This window comes from Nannospalax galili, unplaced genomic scaffold, assembly GCF_000622305.1.
Source record: "Nannospalax galili isolate Female #2095 unplaced genomic scaffold, S.galili_v1.0 scaffold461, whole genome shotgun sequence".
NCBI classification, from domain to species: domain Eukaryota; kingdom Metazoa; phylum Chordata; class Mammalia; order Rodentia; family Spalacidae; genus Nannospalax; species Nannospalax galili.
The window spans coordinates 6,484,834-6,502,995 of NW_008349975.1; positions in this window are offsets into that span (position 1 = coordinate 6,484,834).

Genomic DNA, 18,162 nt, shown 5'->3' on the forward strand with positions numbered 1-18,162 from the left:
ATCTATCTATCTATCTATCTATCTATCAATCATCTATCTATATCTCTATCTATCATCTATTATCTACCTATCCTCTTTCTATCATCTATCATCATCTATCATTCATCTATCTATCATCTATCTATATCTCTAGCTATCTATCATCCATCATCTACCTATCATCTTTCTATCATCTATCAATCATCTATCTATCATCTATCTATCATCAATCATCTACCTATAATCTACCTATTATCTATATATCTATCTATCATTTATCTATCTATTTATCCTCTATCATCTATCTATCTATCTATCTATCTATCTATCTATCTATCAATCATCTATCTATATCAATCTATCATCTACCTATCATCTATCTCCATCCTATCATCTATCTATCTATCATCTATCTCCATCTTATCTATCATCTATTTTTCATCTATCTATCTATCTAGTCATCTATATCGATCATCTCTATATATATCCATCATCCATCATCTTTCTACCTATCTTCTATTTATCTCTCTATGTTACTTATATTACATATAATATATATGGCTAATTCTGTTGCCAATAAAATTTCTTAAAAATTTTGTATACATGTACACACATACACACTTTGTGGAACCATAAATGGACTATGATAACAAGTTCAGACATATTGTATACTGTTCCTATTAAGCACAATCCTTGAAGTATGTGACACCTAAAGTTACAATACCACCATCCTGACCTTAAAACTATCCATATATTTTTTCTCTTTATTGAGATATATTTAACTAGTCTTGTACTATATTTCACTGTGCACTAATCTGTCTTCTTTGTTTCTGCAGCATATTTGGGATATTCATTCTACAGAGTCCAGGGTAATGCTTGTTTGAAGCTATTACCTCCCTGACTTCCCAAAGCATAAACCAGCCAATATATTACAGAATGTTCAGAATAGTGTGATTTGTTATAGCTTTAAGTTAGAAACAGTAAAATGAATATACATAGGAGCATTTCATCTAGGCTGCCTTCAAAACCAGGATCCTCCTGTTGCAGCCTCTGAATGATGGAATTACAGGAGTGTGTCAAGAAGCTTGGATCGCTGTAGGGATTCTTAAAGCTGTGCATGAAACTATTTCTTGAACATTTATCCAGAGATATATTCATATATGTTTAAGAAAGCTAATGTCCCATATGAGATTCATATATATATATATAATGTGTGTGTGTGGTGTGTGTAAAATGTGTGTGTCTGTGTTTGTCTGTGTGTCTGTTTATGCCTGTGTGTGCCTGTGTATCTGTGTGTCTGTGTTTCTGTGTGTGTCCATATATTCATGGATTCTTCACATAAAATCCACCAAATATATGTAATGTAAGGCATGTTCATCTACAATGAAAATTTAATTTTAAATAGCTTTGTGCAGCATCAAGTCCTTAAGAATACTTGTTAAATTTGATTGATCTTAATTTCTTATTTAAATCCCTCTCCTTAAGACAAATTTTTAAGCATCTAAATCTAGCCTCATTGAATGCACTGTTTTAAGGCTGGCTGAGCATCAAGACCAGAGCCTGAATTTTATACCCTTTGGAAATGGTACTGAAGCCAGAGAGACTATTGATTCCAATAGTTTCTATGGTGAGAGACTTGAATAGGGGTGCTAGTGCATAATATTTTTTGCATTGATCCTTTGCCAAATAAGCCCCCCCCCCTCTCTCTCTCTCTCTCTCTCTCTCTCTCTCTCTCTCTCTCTCCCCTCCCCATATCCCCATATGTGCTAACTGAAGTCTCTAATACAAGCCTGGAGTCTTTAATTTATAAAACACAAAGAAATTACAGAAAACACAGCCCCTTCATCCTTAGAATGATTTCTGCACTCCCCTTCCAGAGAATGATTTTGTTTGATGCAAATGTTCTGTGCAGGCTTTTGAGCTGCGTGGGATAAGAGGAATGGGTAAAATATGGATATTCTGGGGTGGCTGTGGTTATGCATGACTTTAATCCCAGCACTTGGAAGGCAGAGACAGGTGAATCTCTGTGAGTTCAAGGCTTGGTCTAGACACACACACACACACAGAGAGAGAGAGAGAGAGAGAGAGAGAGAGAGAGAGAGATATGAACTTGGCCAGCTGAGTTACAGCAAAAACAAAAAATCCCCACCAAAATGTATGGATTTTCTATTTTCCTCATAAAATGAATCTTTGAATAACTCAAATATGAAGTGGCACAGATCTAAATTTTGTTCATTTGATCAAGTTTATGAGCTATTATCTCTAAACCATTGCTTCTTCTGTAAAATATGAATTTTAATAGTGCTATCCTCCTAAGCATAAAAAGTGTTAAACATTTCTTCAAATTGCTGAATTGTTGATCAATTCTGTATTTAATTTTATCATCCCTTTTAAAAGTTAAATTACACATTCTTGCCCATACACAAGTATATGTGTCATTTTAATAGATATATACATTATTTATTTATGAGATAATACTTCAAGAACATTACTAAAAGGATATGTTTATATCATTTGCTTTTTAGCCTAATTTTTGGTCATATAAACACTTCAAATTTTATAATGTATAATTAGATTATATAATGATGAACTACTACAAATTTTTGATTACTTCTGAATTCAAAATATGTTTGTTATATAATATGCAGTCGACTTCCCCTTATTATTAGTGAAAAATATTTGTTTTATATATATATATATATATAATTGTGTCTTATCAAGATAACCCTCATGTACAAATAAAAATAGTCAATTCCTTATGCCACTAAATTTTAGGGTGTGTGTGCATGTGTGTGAAGTTTTCTGTGCACATGTATACTTCCAGGTGTGAAGGTCAGAGGTCAAATTTGGGTGCTTTTCTCAATCATGCTACACATTACAAACTTTTCGTAAAATATTTAATTGATTTTTTGTGTATTTCACAGAACATCTTAATGATCTTTATACTCCCTTCCCAATTGTCACCTTCCCATAGCTGTCCCTACTGGATTGAATACATTTTATAAATTGTGTTAAGGAAAATTGAGTCATTACTATCTCCAGACTTCGCTCAGTGCAAGTTCACCCACTGAGCTCTAGTCCCTCCCTTTAAGATCAGCTCTTGCTCACCCAGCAGTAATCAGCTATCATAGATATTTAGTTAACCCTGGGGCCTTCTGCCCATTTCCACAGTTCTATGCTGATTTTGGTCTGCTAGAGTTTGTGTAATGGATAATGGGTCTGACTATGGATCAACACATTATTTTTTTAATTTTTTGTTTGGCTTCTTGTACATTCTATACAAATCATATTTAGAACTGCTCCCCCATCCATGTCCCCCACCTCCACCCACCACCAGACCTCATGTGCTCTGCTGTACATCTTGAGTCCTATTCAGTCAAGCATTTGTACCCCGAGGTCCTAAGGTACAATTTTTTCCACTGGTATCCAATCAACCTATCTAGAGATTGTTGGTAAGGCCTACTATTCCTCACTGAGTAGTGCTCAGTCTCCAGTAGTTACCCAGACTAGGGCCAACATGCAACAGTTTCCTTGCTCCACTCTGGACCCTTGTCTGACTGAGTTGACATGAGGCCTGTGCTTGATATGACATAAATTCATATGTGCAAGCTTCCAGTGGCCTGAAAGCCTCTGCTTCCCTATTTTCATGGACCAACCCTGGTTCTTATATTCTTTCCGTCCATTCTTCTGCAATGGTCCCTTGAGCCTTGAGTGAGAGATGTTTGATATAGGAGTTCTATTCTTTAAAAGTTGGCTATTTGTGGCCTTTTATGTACATTGCACTCTGTTGTTTCAGGATGTTTCACTGATAAGAGTTGAGGAATGTACTAGTTTTCTCTCTATACCCCCCTTATGCTATGTTCCATGAGCCTTAGGTAAAAAGGTTTCACTGTAGATATATCACCTAGGACTGGACATCTCTCAGACGTATATTCTCTATGTCTTACCAGTTGTGGGTTCTGCTGTAGCCTCCATCTGTTGCAAGAAGAAGCTTCTTTGCTGAGTGGTATACAATGTACTTGTCAATAGAGTTATTTTGCCCTCCTGGTTGTTATGGTTATTAGGTTTTAGGGCTGGGTTTGACAATTGAATTTTCTCCCTTAGCAGCATGCATAGCATACTCCAGAAATACGAGAATCAAACTTCAGGTAGAAAGATTCCAGGTCAGTTCCTGCTTGATTGCGTCAAGTCATATATCTGAAGTATGTCCTGTCCTCAGCAGTAGGGTCTTATCTTCCAGTTCTGGGAGAAAATGAAATGTTCTGGCAATAGACTGTGTAATTTTTGAAGTCTCTTGGACCACTCTGACCAATCACATGAAGGGAAGTCTCTCCTCTCTTGCAACCATGTTCCTTGCCATACAGCCCCCAGGTATACATATGCACTAATGTTCAGGCACCACATGTGCATTTCTCAGGGGGTTTCAGAGGCAACACATTTCCCTCTGGCTTCCCTAGCTCCCAAGATCAATTCATCTCTCTCTTTCTCCCCCCAATCCCACTTCCCTCCTCCCTCCGCAGTCCAAGTGTCCCTATTATCTCCTCCATCCCCCCAACAACACCTGCCTCCTGCCATTTCCCCCTCACCTGAGTTCCCTTCCTATCCCACCGTGGAACCCTGCATGTTCCTCCTTCTTTCCATCCTGGCTTCAAACTCCCACTTATTCTTAAACCAAAATTTATCACCAAATCTGGAATTCAACAATGTAGCTATACTGGCTGGTCAGCAAATTTGAAGTATCATTTTGTCTCTGTCTCCCCAGCCCTGGGATTATAGGTGTCTTCTGCTTCACCCAGATTTTATGTGAGAGCTGTGGATCTGATTTCAGGTAGTCATGCTTTCAGCACAAGCACATTTCCAGATTCTGTTTCTCCAAATATCTTCTTTTATTCGTTTTAGATGTGCTCCCTTATCTCCGTTAATAGCACTGTCTTTTTTTCCTACCTGATTTCTTTACATCTATCCTCTGTTCCCTTATTTTTTATTTGCAATTCTAATATAATATAATTTTCTGTGACACTGCAAACTCTTATTTCATTGTCTTATTGCTTATTGTCTAAACAGTTTCATTTTGTATCATATTTACTACAAATCAGTAGAAATTTTCTACCTTAATAATTAATCTTAGGCTAATAAGAAAATGCTTTACAGAAGTGACTGTAGATAGGCTGACTAGTGAATGCAATTACATCAAGGGACATCTGGGTACAAAACTTTACTGGATGTGCCTTAACATGCATAGCAGAATGCAGGAAATCTGGTTGGGAGGCTACTAGGGATGCATGATGGAAGTGGTCTAAATATGATTAAGATTTATTGTATGAAATGCAAAAAATTCAATAAAATATACATTAAAAGAAAATGCATTGTAACTATCAAGTGGATTATTTCTCTTATACTTGCTCAAAATAAGCAGTATTCAGAAGAAAATCAAAATATCAAAATATATGCACTGTATAAATATATTTTGTACAACTCCTAAAGGTTGTTTATAATTATGCTTTAGGAAGGTTCTACAGCATATATTACTTGTGTTCATAAACTTGGGAAATAGTTGGTTAAATGTTTACTGGAACCCCCAAAAGGAAGCTAAGATATACACAGATATTAACCTCTCAATAATTGTCACCATCAAGATCAAAGAAACCCTTCTCACTGTATCCTATCCACATGGACATATGTTCTGGTCAGGATTATGTTGAAGCACATTTGCACTATGATACTCTAATGGCAGTTTTCAGAATTTTTGCCTTTAATCATATAAAAAGAAAAATAAAACTGGACATCTAACAGATCTCTCACACACATGATTGCAGAGACTGCTTCAGTATTATCAATGGAGCTTATTGGTTAAATCAAAGAATCTGATTATATAACAGAGGGTTTGGGTTTACAATGCAAACTAAACTATGAAAGTCCTTATGTTAAACGTAGTTTCTCTTGTACAGTGAGGCTGGATTTCCATATCAAATCATTTTCATGTTTAAATAGTAGAAAGCATTTATTTTGTATTTAGAGAATATTTTCAGCTCAGAAATTACTACTTTTGAAAACCATATGCTGCATGTTCACAGTATAGGAATTCATCCATAAGCACAAATTTATCAGAAGACTTTGACTAATATTTAGGAATGATTCTATAAAATCATTATAATTTATGACGGTATGAAAAGCATTTTCCAAGTTTATAAATATGATACATTTGTACACATATAATCAGTTTTTAAAGCAATATGCATAGACAATGCTAATCATTCATAACATTTGTTGCCAAGACTTTGAAGGGTAACACAGATTAGAAAATAGAAAGAAATTGTATTTGGATTTAATGCTTTATATCATCTTTATTAGAATTTGCAGCTATTTTTAATCAACTTGAATTGTTTTCCCTAATTTCTTCTTAGTAGTTACCTCTTAAATGTGCTGAATGATTATAGTGAAAGAATAAACTTGATTCAAAATATGAGATATTTCAGAATGTGTTCACTATTTTTTATGAATATCATTAGATCTATTGAAAAATACAGTATTGCTTGGCAGTATTCATCTTTGTTTTCTTCACCATTTAGAGGATAACATAGAATCCTGAAATGTAAAACTTTATTAGAGAGTTTGCAATCTCAAAGCACTTTCGGTATGATGTACTTTCCCCTTTGTTTATAAGGATGGAGTAGTCTGGCATTTATGTCAAATAACCAACAGTTTTATTATCTTGTATTTAAAGAAAAGAACTTTCAGAGTAGCCTATTTCCATTTTCTCTTTCTTAACATATATATTTGAGCTGGCAGTATATTTAGATATTTGAACATTTGTAAAGATCTTCAGAAGGAACTCCCAAAATGAAAATTATAAAAATGGGTTCAGCCTAACTACAAATACCATGTATTTTGGACTTTTTAGAGGAAGATAGACTTGAATGCACTGTTAGTTTTCTTTAATATTCTTACTAGTAATGATGTTCAAGCAAACAGATATGTTCATTTTTTTATTTTAGAAATGTACAGATATTTTCATATTTTGATTCTTCAAATCCAAATCATACCTTTAGAAATATTTTAATCAAATGTACTATGGATATTCATAAATCATAAATGAAGCATTCTCCTATGGAAATATCTATAAATATTTAAGTGAAAATTTAATAGAATTTGCATTTACATGTTTAGATGCATTGTCCTCTGTTAATTATATATTAAAATTTATTATAAAGTAATTCATTAGGTTTATAATTATACATATGATTATAACTATATCTTAATTATATATACTATGTGTTCTTACTAATTTGAAGAATGATTAATATTATACATGCCTTATGCCATTTATATTATTTAGAAGCAAGATCACAAAAATTATTTTAAAAATATTATCCTTTTGCTCTTGTGTAGTCCTTTTCTTGTGTGTCCACCCACCGTAACCTAGAAATTAGATTAAGAAACAATTATATAATCTTGTTGCTTTTAGACAATGCTTATTACATAGATATTACATTTTCTAAATGATAAAAGAACATATAGTAAAAATAAAACTTTAATTATTTTAAATTTGTTAAATAAAATGAGAGATGCAAGTACATTTGTATATCGATCAGATCACTAATATGGATATCCAGGTGGCAGCCTGGGAAGTGCCTCTAGATGTCTACAGAGTAATGGCTGCTCCATACTTCCTTTCCTGAATCATCATAACTGGGTGGTACTAAATTGATTATCTCAGTAATCACATATATGTGTGTGTGTATGTGTTTGTATGTGTGTGTGTGTGTGTGTGTGTGTGTGTGTGTGTGTGTGATGGGAGCAATAAGGACAATATGATATCCATAATATTTTTAAAAAGCAAAACATTAGACATAAGTGCTTAAGAATGGTGCCAGCCTACTGTTGATTTATAACTACAGAGACAGGCATGTTATTTGTAAAGCTCAGAATCATTTATATTTATGTAATAGTAAACTACCAACTAGTTTATTTTTTAAAAAGCTTCAGATATCTCTACGTAATATAAGTGAATTATATTAAAATACACATTTCATGTGGAAGTTTTATTGTCATTTAAGACAAATGCTTTTGAAAATATTAATTTTTTGAACGGGTCATTTCTAATTTTTATGTATTATTTTTATTTTATGTGTATGCATCTATTGCCTGCATGTAGGTAAGTGCACCCATGTTATGTAATGCCTGCAGAGGACAGAAGAGGCTGTTGGACCCCCTGGAACTGGAGTTAAGGACAGTTGTTAGTGCCATGTGGGTGCTGGGATTTGAACCCTGACCTCCTGCAAAAACAACCAGTGGTCTTAACCGCTGAGCCATCTTTCCAGCCCCAATGAGTTATTTCTAATATTGTGGGAAAATTTGGATGATGAAATAAGAAATTAATTTGTTTCTGTCATAGTTCTTAAATATGACACTAGAATTATTTTTCAGACTTTTCATTTAATGTTTCTGGTCTTTACTTATTTATAGAATGAGTACAGGCTGAAAATATTCCTGAGATTTTTTTGCAACTATTATTTATACAGTTAGATTCAAAATGTCAGTATTTCCAGGAACAAGTTTTTGATTCTATATATAACAAGTGTTCATGTACATCCAATGGGTTTAGCTATAAGGACCTTAGAAATGGTCTAAGGATAGAGACAAACACTTTGTTCATAAACACTATTAATGAGATCTATTGAGAAGAGTCAATAGAGAACACATTAAATTACATTCCCATTTTGCATAATTATAACTAATTATAGTTATTAGACTATAGTTATTAGACTAATAATCTTACTCCTCAGGAACAATGCAATTGTTAAAGAGGTTAAAGAAATACAACAAATTGTCATTTTTCTATTATGTTTCTTTCACAACACCCTAGATATCTAATTTCAATTTTCATATCAGTCTTTTTCTCAGCTAACATTTTGAGTTAACTGAGGAGCATTCTCGATTTTTTTTTTTCATCCCTGATGTGACATTCTTTTTTTTATGTATATTTTTATTAATTTTTGTGTGCTGCATTAAAAAAATCTTAATCATCTTCATACCTCCTCCCCCATCTGTATTGTCCCATACAACTTTGCAGGATATCTTGCATTCTGTCTTCTATGCCAAGGCCTATTGAGTCAAGCATTTGTGCTCACACATCCCTCGGTGTGAATTCATTCACTGGTGTCTAGTCAACCTGCCAGAGTCTCTCTTGACCATTTTACCTTGGATTTTACAGAGTCAATTTATTCTATGAAATACAAAAACTTGATTAATAGATATGTAGTTTCTATGTTCAAATCTATGTCTCCCCATGAAAACTATATATGTCTCATTTATTTTTTTTCACTCTAGGAAAGTCCTTTCCAAAATTTACAAATTTGTAAAACATTATCCCTTCAAGACACTACTTTTACTTAGAATTTCTTTGTCTAGTTATTATCTACTGAGTCTTTGGAACTGCTCAAGTCTATGATTGTAATTCTTAGATTTCCTCACATTTATATTTAATTTTATCCTAGAACCTCACACATATATACTATATCATTTCCTCCTCACATTTGTATGTCTAATCACCATGCAAGTAATCATTACAACTTGAAATTCTTACACTGATACATAGTTTACATTTCATTCTCCCTTTAGTACTTTCAAATATATAGATTTATTTTTTTTATCCATGTGCAGTCTTTGTGAAATGACTTTCACTCAAAATTTATTTTGCTTGATGTCAAAAGTAACCTTTTTAAAAATATAGATGCCATGTCTGAGAGAAAATATGAAGTATTTATAATTTTTTACATTTATTTATTTATTTATTTATTTATTTATTTATTTATTTGTGTGTGTGTGCGTGTGTGTGTGTTCACATGCACATGTGCCATGATGCATATACGGAGTTCAGAGGGCTATTTGCAGGAGTTCATTCTTTCCTTCTAGCATGTGGGTCCCAGAAATTGATCTCAGATTGTCAAGTTTGGTAGCAAACACCTTTATTCACTGAGCCACCTTATCAGCTCTGTATTTGTTTTTTGAATCCGATTCACTTTGCTCAACATGACAATCTTTGGTTTAATTCATTTTCTTGCAATGACATTTCATTTTCCTTTATGAACAAATACTAATTCATTATATATACACACACACATATATATGTATATCTAATGTTTTATTTATACATTCATCTGTTGATGCACACCTAGACAGATTCCATTGCCTGGCGATTATGAAAAGTGTTACAGTAACATGAATGTTAGAATAAAAAAAGAAAAAGTGACCTAAGTGACTGATTGTGGCAAAAAGACAGTTCTTGATGTGAGTAATGTGAACCAGTCAAGTTGCATAGCTGACCTGTCAGCTTCCTTCCCCTCCAGAGGAACACGATGGACTTGTTATTTCCACAGCAGACTTGTTTCTTCCTTGCTTTGTTTACTTCGCACAGGTTGTAGTCTATATTGGAAGATTGTTTCCTGTTTCTTTTTATGTAAGGTTCTCAAGTATTTTTAAATCTCTCAATCTTACTTTAAATTAAACAAGTTCTATTCTGGCACTAAATCTATTGTAATATATGTTATTTCTCTACTGCTAAAAGTTGTAGAGATTCCCTGGTAGCATACACAGTACTACTAAAAGTAATTTCAAATGAGCATTACATATTTTATTACTTAGACTATTAAGGTATTAAGCAGGTGGAAATGAAATATATACTATGGATTTTTTTCTAGGAATAAAAGGTAATATGTAAACATATATGAAATAATAGGTCATTTGTATTCATAACAAAATATTATATGTTTGAAATTCAGAAACTTATTTGAGGCTATAATGTACAATTTCTGCTGCCAAAAATAAATGTTCTAGCACTTTCATGGCTAAGTGAAGATAATATAAGATAGAAATTCAAGTTTCAACATAAATATTCATTAATGGAATTAAAGAAATGGTACAAATAAAATACAAAATGATTATCAGTTTATTCCCCCAATAATTACTTGATTTAATACATGTAAAGGAATTTTCAATGACTACTATATTTTATGTAGTAATTGCTTTCAAATGAAAACATTCTATATTGGGGGGAACCTGGAAAAAATCCAGGGACTTCGAAAGGGAAAATTCTTAAGCTTCAAGTCATAAGCATCTTAGAAGTGTCAGGAAGTCATTCAGTTGTCCAGATATACAAGATCTGCTGAGAAGAATCACACCAGACAAGCTGTTTGGAAGAGCCTCTCAGACCTATGGATCTGACTGCAAGTTGTATAGAGACCTGCAGATTGCAGGCTACATCAATCATCACCCATTTGCTTTTGGTGATGCAACTGTTTGGATTCATCCATAATCCTATATGTAACCTCACCTGTACTCCTGTAATTAACTCCAAAAAAATTGATTGGCTTACCAAGTGGGAATTTAGTGATATTGTTATTTTGATCTGTTGCTGGTTCCCTCTCTTTGCTATCTTGTGTAAGTAAACATTAGTATGTATATCCCCAGGAAAAAGTATTACAAAGCACATGTTCAAATCTCCTGGTTTCTGTAGCTGGAGAAAATCATGGAACTCTAGAAAGTTAATCTTCTCTTGATCATTTATTATGATTCAGGAAAACAAAGTTGTAATCGTATAATTTCAAATTGAAAGAAAATATCTGAATTTATTCATTGAAAAGTTCAAATGAACATGTATAAGGGAAAAGATAGCAGACATGAAGACAGCAGCCATGTAACCATCAGAAAAGAGCAGCACAAACTGGAATTTCCAGATGGTTTGCAAGTCAGTTGTTTTTATTTTAAACTATTTATAGACTTTAAATAAAGCAGCAGCATACAAAGTGTCAAGACAGAATCAGATTTCAAATTTAAAGTTAATAAATTTTATAAGGATAAAAACTGATGAAATGTTAATAAAGAGAAGTATTTCTAAAGTAATATCAGAAAAAGGACAGGATCAAACAATACTTTCCAATGTACATGGTATTGTTCCATATTCTCTAAAATGACTTGCAACAAAATTTCCTTTCCTTATTTGATGCAAAAACAAGAAAAAAGTTCTTCCACGAAATCATCTCTTCAGTTTAAATATGATAGAGCAGTTTCTCACCTGTCTCCACTGACATTGAAATAACTCCTTAATATTCTGATAAGACTCCTTAATATTAGTGTTAAAATACTCTATGCTTCCCAAATAGCACTGAAGAACCAGTAAGCTAATAAACCAGGCATGCTTGGTATTATTAGTCACACTCTTTCCTGGTCAAGTCATATAGAGTAAGTGAACAGTATAACTGCAGGTGTTGAGGTCAATGTCGTTAACCTTTCCCCTCATAAGCCTTCCCTTAGAGAAGGAAATGGAAATGCAATTAATGATACATTAACCATAAAAGTTTTCATTGTGTAGTTCCTCTGTAATTCTTCACCAGAAAAGACTTGAGAATTCCTGCTGGTGACTGCCCTGTAATTATTTCTTTTATAGAAATATTAGAAGATGATATTTTAAATGAATCCTTTTTATAGATGGAATATAAAAGCATTGTTGTAGGAAGCATTAGCATGAACAAAACTCAGGGAAAAATAGTAATGTCCTTCTTATATGTAATAGTAAACTACTGTATCCTAATACAAGTTTACAAAAGCTTCTCATGGGGAGAAAGCAGAAATAAGTGAATTACCCCAGCACTTAATCATTCATGTGCCTTGAAAACCCATTTCTTATTGTACGAAGATTCATATCATGTGAGGATGCATTACTCTTTTGAATCTGCGATGGAACTTTCTCTTCACTTCCTCAAGTGCAATGCAATCTTTTTCCTTTACAACAATTTTGAAAATTCTTTCTCCTCAATGTTCTAATTGAGTCTGAACATTTAAAATCAAGTACAATGCGTTAAATTATGAACATTATGATATTTCTCAGGTATCTGATTTTTATCTGATTATCCCTATTTACCAAATTGCTTCAAATTTTATCTTGTTCTCAAGGACGTTGAAATGTCATCATAAACTCTTCAGTATATCCTACACTTCCAAGACCAATAAATTATCAACTCTTATTTTCTTTCTTTTTTCTACAAAGGAACTTGATAGGAGGTAATTTATTTGTCAGCACTGCTAAAGACCAGAAGAAAGTAATACAAAGAATGGAGAGACACCAATAACTGGAATTTCGCTGGAGAACTGCTTCAGCCATCATCATGGGTTCCTTTGAGGAAACTCTCATGAACTGCATGGAGTTTCAACTCACATTGTCTCTCCTTTCTAAGTCAGGGAGAATACATTTATACACCTGTCTCCTTCCTTCTGTCATTGGGTAGAGATTCATCTGAGACATAGTGTCCAGCTCTTTACACCTGCTCTGCAATGCGGCAGAGCATGCTTTCAAAAGCAGAAAATCATTCTCAATCAGGGATAGACATGGTGCTATCAACATGTCTAGAACTTGGTAAGAATGATATTCCAGGACAGGTTGAGTGAATTAAGGCAGTATCAAAGGCCTCTTTTACTTTCTTCCAGTCTATGATGACCTTTTCTTCATTGGCATCTACATCTTTTTCCACTTTTTTATTCCCTCTTGCCTAGGTAGTTGTTTCACTAAATTTTCCCCTTTTCACTCTCTGACCTGTCCTCACTCACTCATGGTCTCCTGGTCCTGATGTGGATTGGCAAACCAGCATAACACAGTTCTATTTGAATTTTGGATAATGTATATGTGATTTGGGAGGGGGTGACTTACAAAGAAATGGCTTCTCATAACCTATGTGCCATTCAAACCCCTTGCTACACCCGCTGGAATGCCATACCGTTCTCCAATCATTCCTGGGGTCCAACATGGCCCCCTGCTAACTCTCTGTCTGCTCACTTCGCATATGACAGGCAGTTCCACCCCTCCTCATTGTGCCCCTGGCTGGTTTATTCTCCTCTCCATAGGCTCAGTCTTTTCAGAGGAGAGACTAATTTTGGGGTTATACTGGTCTAAATCTTTGTGGTAGACTCAAATCATTTGGAACCAAGGCAGTTCACACCATTTTTTCTTTGTTTACATATTTTTTATAATTTTTATTTTGTGTGTATGAGTGTATTGCCTGTATGTGTATAAGGGGACCCATGTTGTGCAATGCCTGCAGATGTCAGAAGAGGATGTTGGATTCCCCTGGAACTGGAGTTGCCCAACGGTTGTTAGCCATTATGCGAACGCTGGTAATCAAACCTGGGTTCTCTGCGAGAATAGCCAGTGCTCTTAACTGCTGACCTGCCTCTCCAGGCTCATCATTTCTTCAAACATTGTGCCTCACAGATTAAAAGCCATTTTGGCCATCCACTTTGCTCCTGGAATCAAAATTAGCAAAGATGAAAGTTTCATGGTACTAGGCAGCTGCTACTCTGGACACATTTGTTCTCACTGTTCTCTACCAATTCTGAATTCACATACGTAGGTGTTTCTTTTTTTTTTTTTTTTAAAGAAAGGCCCAAATCTGCTCTATGCTATCTTACCTTGGACTCCTGATTATGGTATAGAATATTCACTAACATGTTTCTTATAATCTTTTTTCACAATGCTAACTCTGCTTACTAAATTACCTCAATATTTCAAATCTATACTGCATATTAAATATTTTCTTCCTATTTCATTTACTTCTAATATACTGATGAAACCAGCTCAGAAAGCCAAGTAACCAGAAACCTAGTATCTCTTGTTCAGGTGTTTGCCTCTGACATTGGTGTTATATTGAATCATTTTCTCTATTTTACAATCAAGTCTTGCAAGTCCACAACTGTTTGTCTGAATATTATATACATTATGCTTCATTATTGTTTCATCTACTATTAAACAAATGGCCTTAAATAAATTGTATATTTTGCTAAGCTCAGTACATATTTGAAAATCAGAAACTATTTTATGCACTACATAGAATTGTTGTAATAAAACGCATAATTTTATGTAAGTTGTGGAGCATACCACTTGGAATACTGATAAATGTTAATAGAAATTAGATGACCTCATCCTAATCACTGACCTCTTCATTAAATCAGAAATCCAGGCATTCTTCTCCTTCTAACACAAATACTCCTACCAAGATTTCCCTTTAATAGATAGCTTCTGAATGGAAAGAAAAAAATTTGCTCATTAACCAGCAAAAATAATTAAAACAGAATGAAACATATAATTTGTATGGAATTATTATTCAAGAGGCTTTTTTTGACAACTGGAAATGGAAATCATTACTAATCACATCCCAGCTTAACACCTGCTATTGAAGCATTGGTACAAGTAAAACACTAGTTAAACAAAAAAATTAACTGTATTCTGTTAAGAAACATGTCAGAGTTGTGGAAAGATACAATGTTTCAGCAGAAATTTTATAGAAAAGCATATACACAATTAAGACTTGAACACAGACTGAAAATTGACACTATGTTGGTAAGAACCTTATAGTTGGTTCAGCTTTAAGTTATTTATTCAATTAAGAAAATAATCACAGGAGCATTAGAAAGAATAGTATTTGACTCTTCATTTTTATTTAATTTCTTTCATGATAATAGAAAATATAAATCTTGTAATAATTCCTTTTTTCTTCACTTAAGTATGTCAGGCCTCTGTTAAGCTCAATAGTTGAATTAAGTGAGTATTACAGGAGCATTTTGCTTTTCATCCTGTTTAAAAATGTGAAATGCATTTTCTTCAGCATAACAGTATTAGCATAAACATTCTTGCTGTGTTTGTTGTTGCTGATGTTCAGCAGTGCTTTAGTCCTTGGTAGGGTATTTATAGCCGATAATAACTCAGTAGAAAAATAAACTAATGAACATTATATGGGAAGAAAACCTCAGCTTCAATAGGGCTTCAGAATATAATCCTTCCTTCTCATTAATTCATATTGCATATTAGAAAATATTTACCCTGATGACTATTTAGAATTATTATACATTTTTAATATTTCACAATTTTTATTTTCACTCTTTGTGTCTCTCTGCCTTTCTCCCCCGTCTTTTCAATACAGGGTCTCACCATGTAGTTGTGGTTGGCCTGCTTTGTACTCAGAGACATCTGTCAGCTTCTCCTCCAGTTCTGGGATTAAAGATGTTTGTGCCACGAGCTAGGCCTGTTTCATTCTCTTTTTGCAAGGCCATCAATGGTCCATTAGTCAATACTTATTTTATAGAACATGACTTGTTTCTGAAAGAATACTAACATAAAATTAAATTGAAAGCAAGATTTTAAGAGAATATTTTTAATATTTCAAACATTATTTCCTAGGGTTGGAGTGTTGGCTCTTGCAGAGGACCCTGTTTCTGTTCCTGGATCCTAACATGCATGTAGTGACTAACAACCATCTGACTCCAGTTCTAGGGGATCTGTCACATTCTTTTTGCCTCCACTGTCATTGCACAATATGACTGAAACTACATATGTGCAGGCAAAACACTCATACATATAACATATAATAAAAATAAAGAAATTTAAAAATATTATTTCCTAAGAACATAGACTAAAATATTTTCTTAAATTAAAACTTGAGAGTAAGCCAGGTATGGTGGCCTTTAATTTCAGCAATCCAGCAGAGGAAAGCAGTTCTCTGTGAGATCAAGGCCATCCTGGTTTAATAATTCAGTTTGAGCTAAGGGAGACCCTGTATGAAGAAACAAAAACAATAAAAACAAGACTCAAAAGGTTTAGAGTATTAAGCATGGGTTATCTTTGAAAATTTTTATTACATTTATATTTACTATTTAATTTTGTGTATGTGCATCTGAGCCATGGCCCACATGAGAGGAAACTTTATGAGAGTCAGTTGTCTCCATTCACCATGCGAGTCTGAGCAGTCAAACTCATGTTCTCAGATTTGATAGCAAGTCTTATTGGCTGAACAATTCCCTGACCCTCTTTTTAATTTTCTTATTAATTAGAATGGATGCACCGCCACACAAGAACATTTGCGGAACACAAATTAGACTAAATAGGCCTTTAGAAAAAGAAATGTTATAGAGGACATGAAGTCGGGGGTAGAGTACAAGCGCAGATGGGGGTGGGGGTCTGAATATGATCAGAATACCTTGTATGAATTTTTCAAATAATCAATGACATTTTTACAAGTACTAATTAAATTTGTCCTAACACAATTTCATACAAGTACACAGCTCATACTGGTGACTGTCACACCACACCTTCTTACCATCTCTGCCTACTACTTTTCTTCCTCACAAATCTCTCTCATGTTCATATTTATTAATTTTATTTTGTGACCCACTGAATTTAACAAAGGCCATTTGTGTGACTATGAGTCTTGAGCTATTCTTTGGAGCCTGTTAGTTCAATAGTGGGCACAAAATTATAAAGTCATTCTCCCTCTCCTGTCTAACAATAGTCAGCAATTCAGAGGTAAATGGTAGAACACCATGAGTCCCTCCCACTGCAGTGACTGATTATTGATAAAGCCAACTTGTGCTGGCTCAGTGTAAGTAACCACAGGAATAAGGAATGAGAGAGATTCAAGAATAAGAATAGGTATTAGAAATAGGCCAGGCGCATGGAGGACATTTCTTATTTGAAGTTCCCTTTTCCCAAATGCATTATGTTTACAACTGAAACTGTGACTTTTAGAAGCATTTTAAATTTTATATATATGAATATAAATTAAACTTCATTTCTATAAAATATACTTTGATAAACTTATGCTATTTATTTTGTATTTATTCTATTTGCTTTGGAATAACACATAAAGAAGGGTGTCGTTCCTTACTGCGAAGACCTGCCTAACATGCATTCAGACTCTAGGTTCTTAAACTCTGGTCATAGGACTATTGCATAACTGATAGTGAAAACTGCAAGAAATTTAGCAGCAGTATAAGTTTTCTAAACACACAGGGATCCAAAATTAAGCTAAAATAAAATGTGTAAAGTATCCACAGTGTTGCTGCCAAAAATCACACATGCTTCATCCAGCAAAAACATCGTGCAGACTTGCTTCTGAATACATATGATACTTTCTATGTACATGATATCACACTACACAAGGAAACAAATAATATATGAAACAATTTGCTCAGATTTAGGCCATTGTGTATTATGAACTGCAGTGTTTATACACACACATTTTATTCTTTAAATAAACATTTTTTAATTATGGAAAACAAAGGTAATTTTATATTTTTTACCATTATTTCTTAGCCTATAAGTATTAAATTAGAATATCTTTGTGTTGTATCATTAAAATG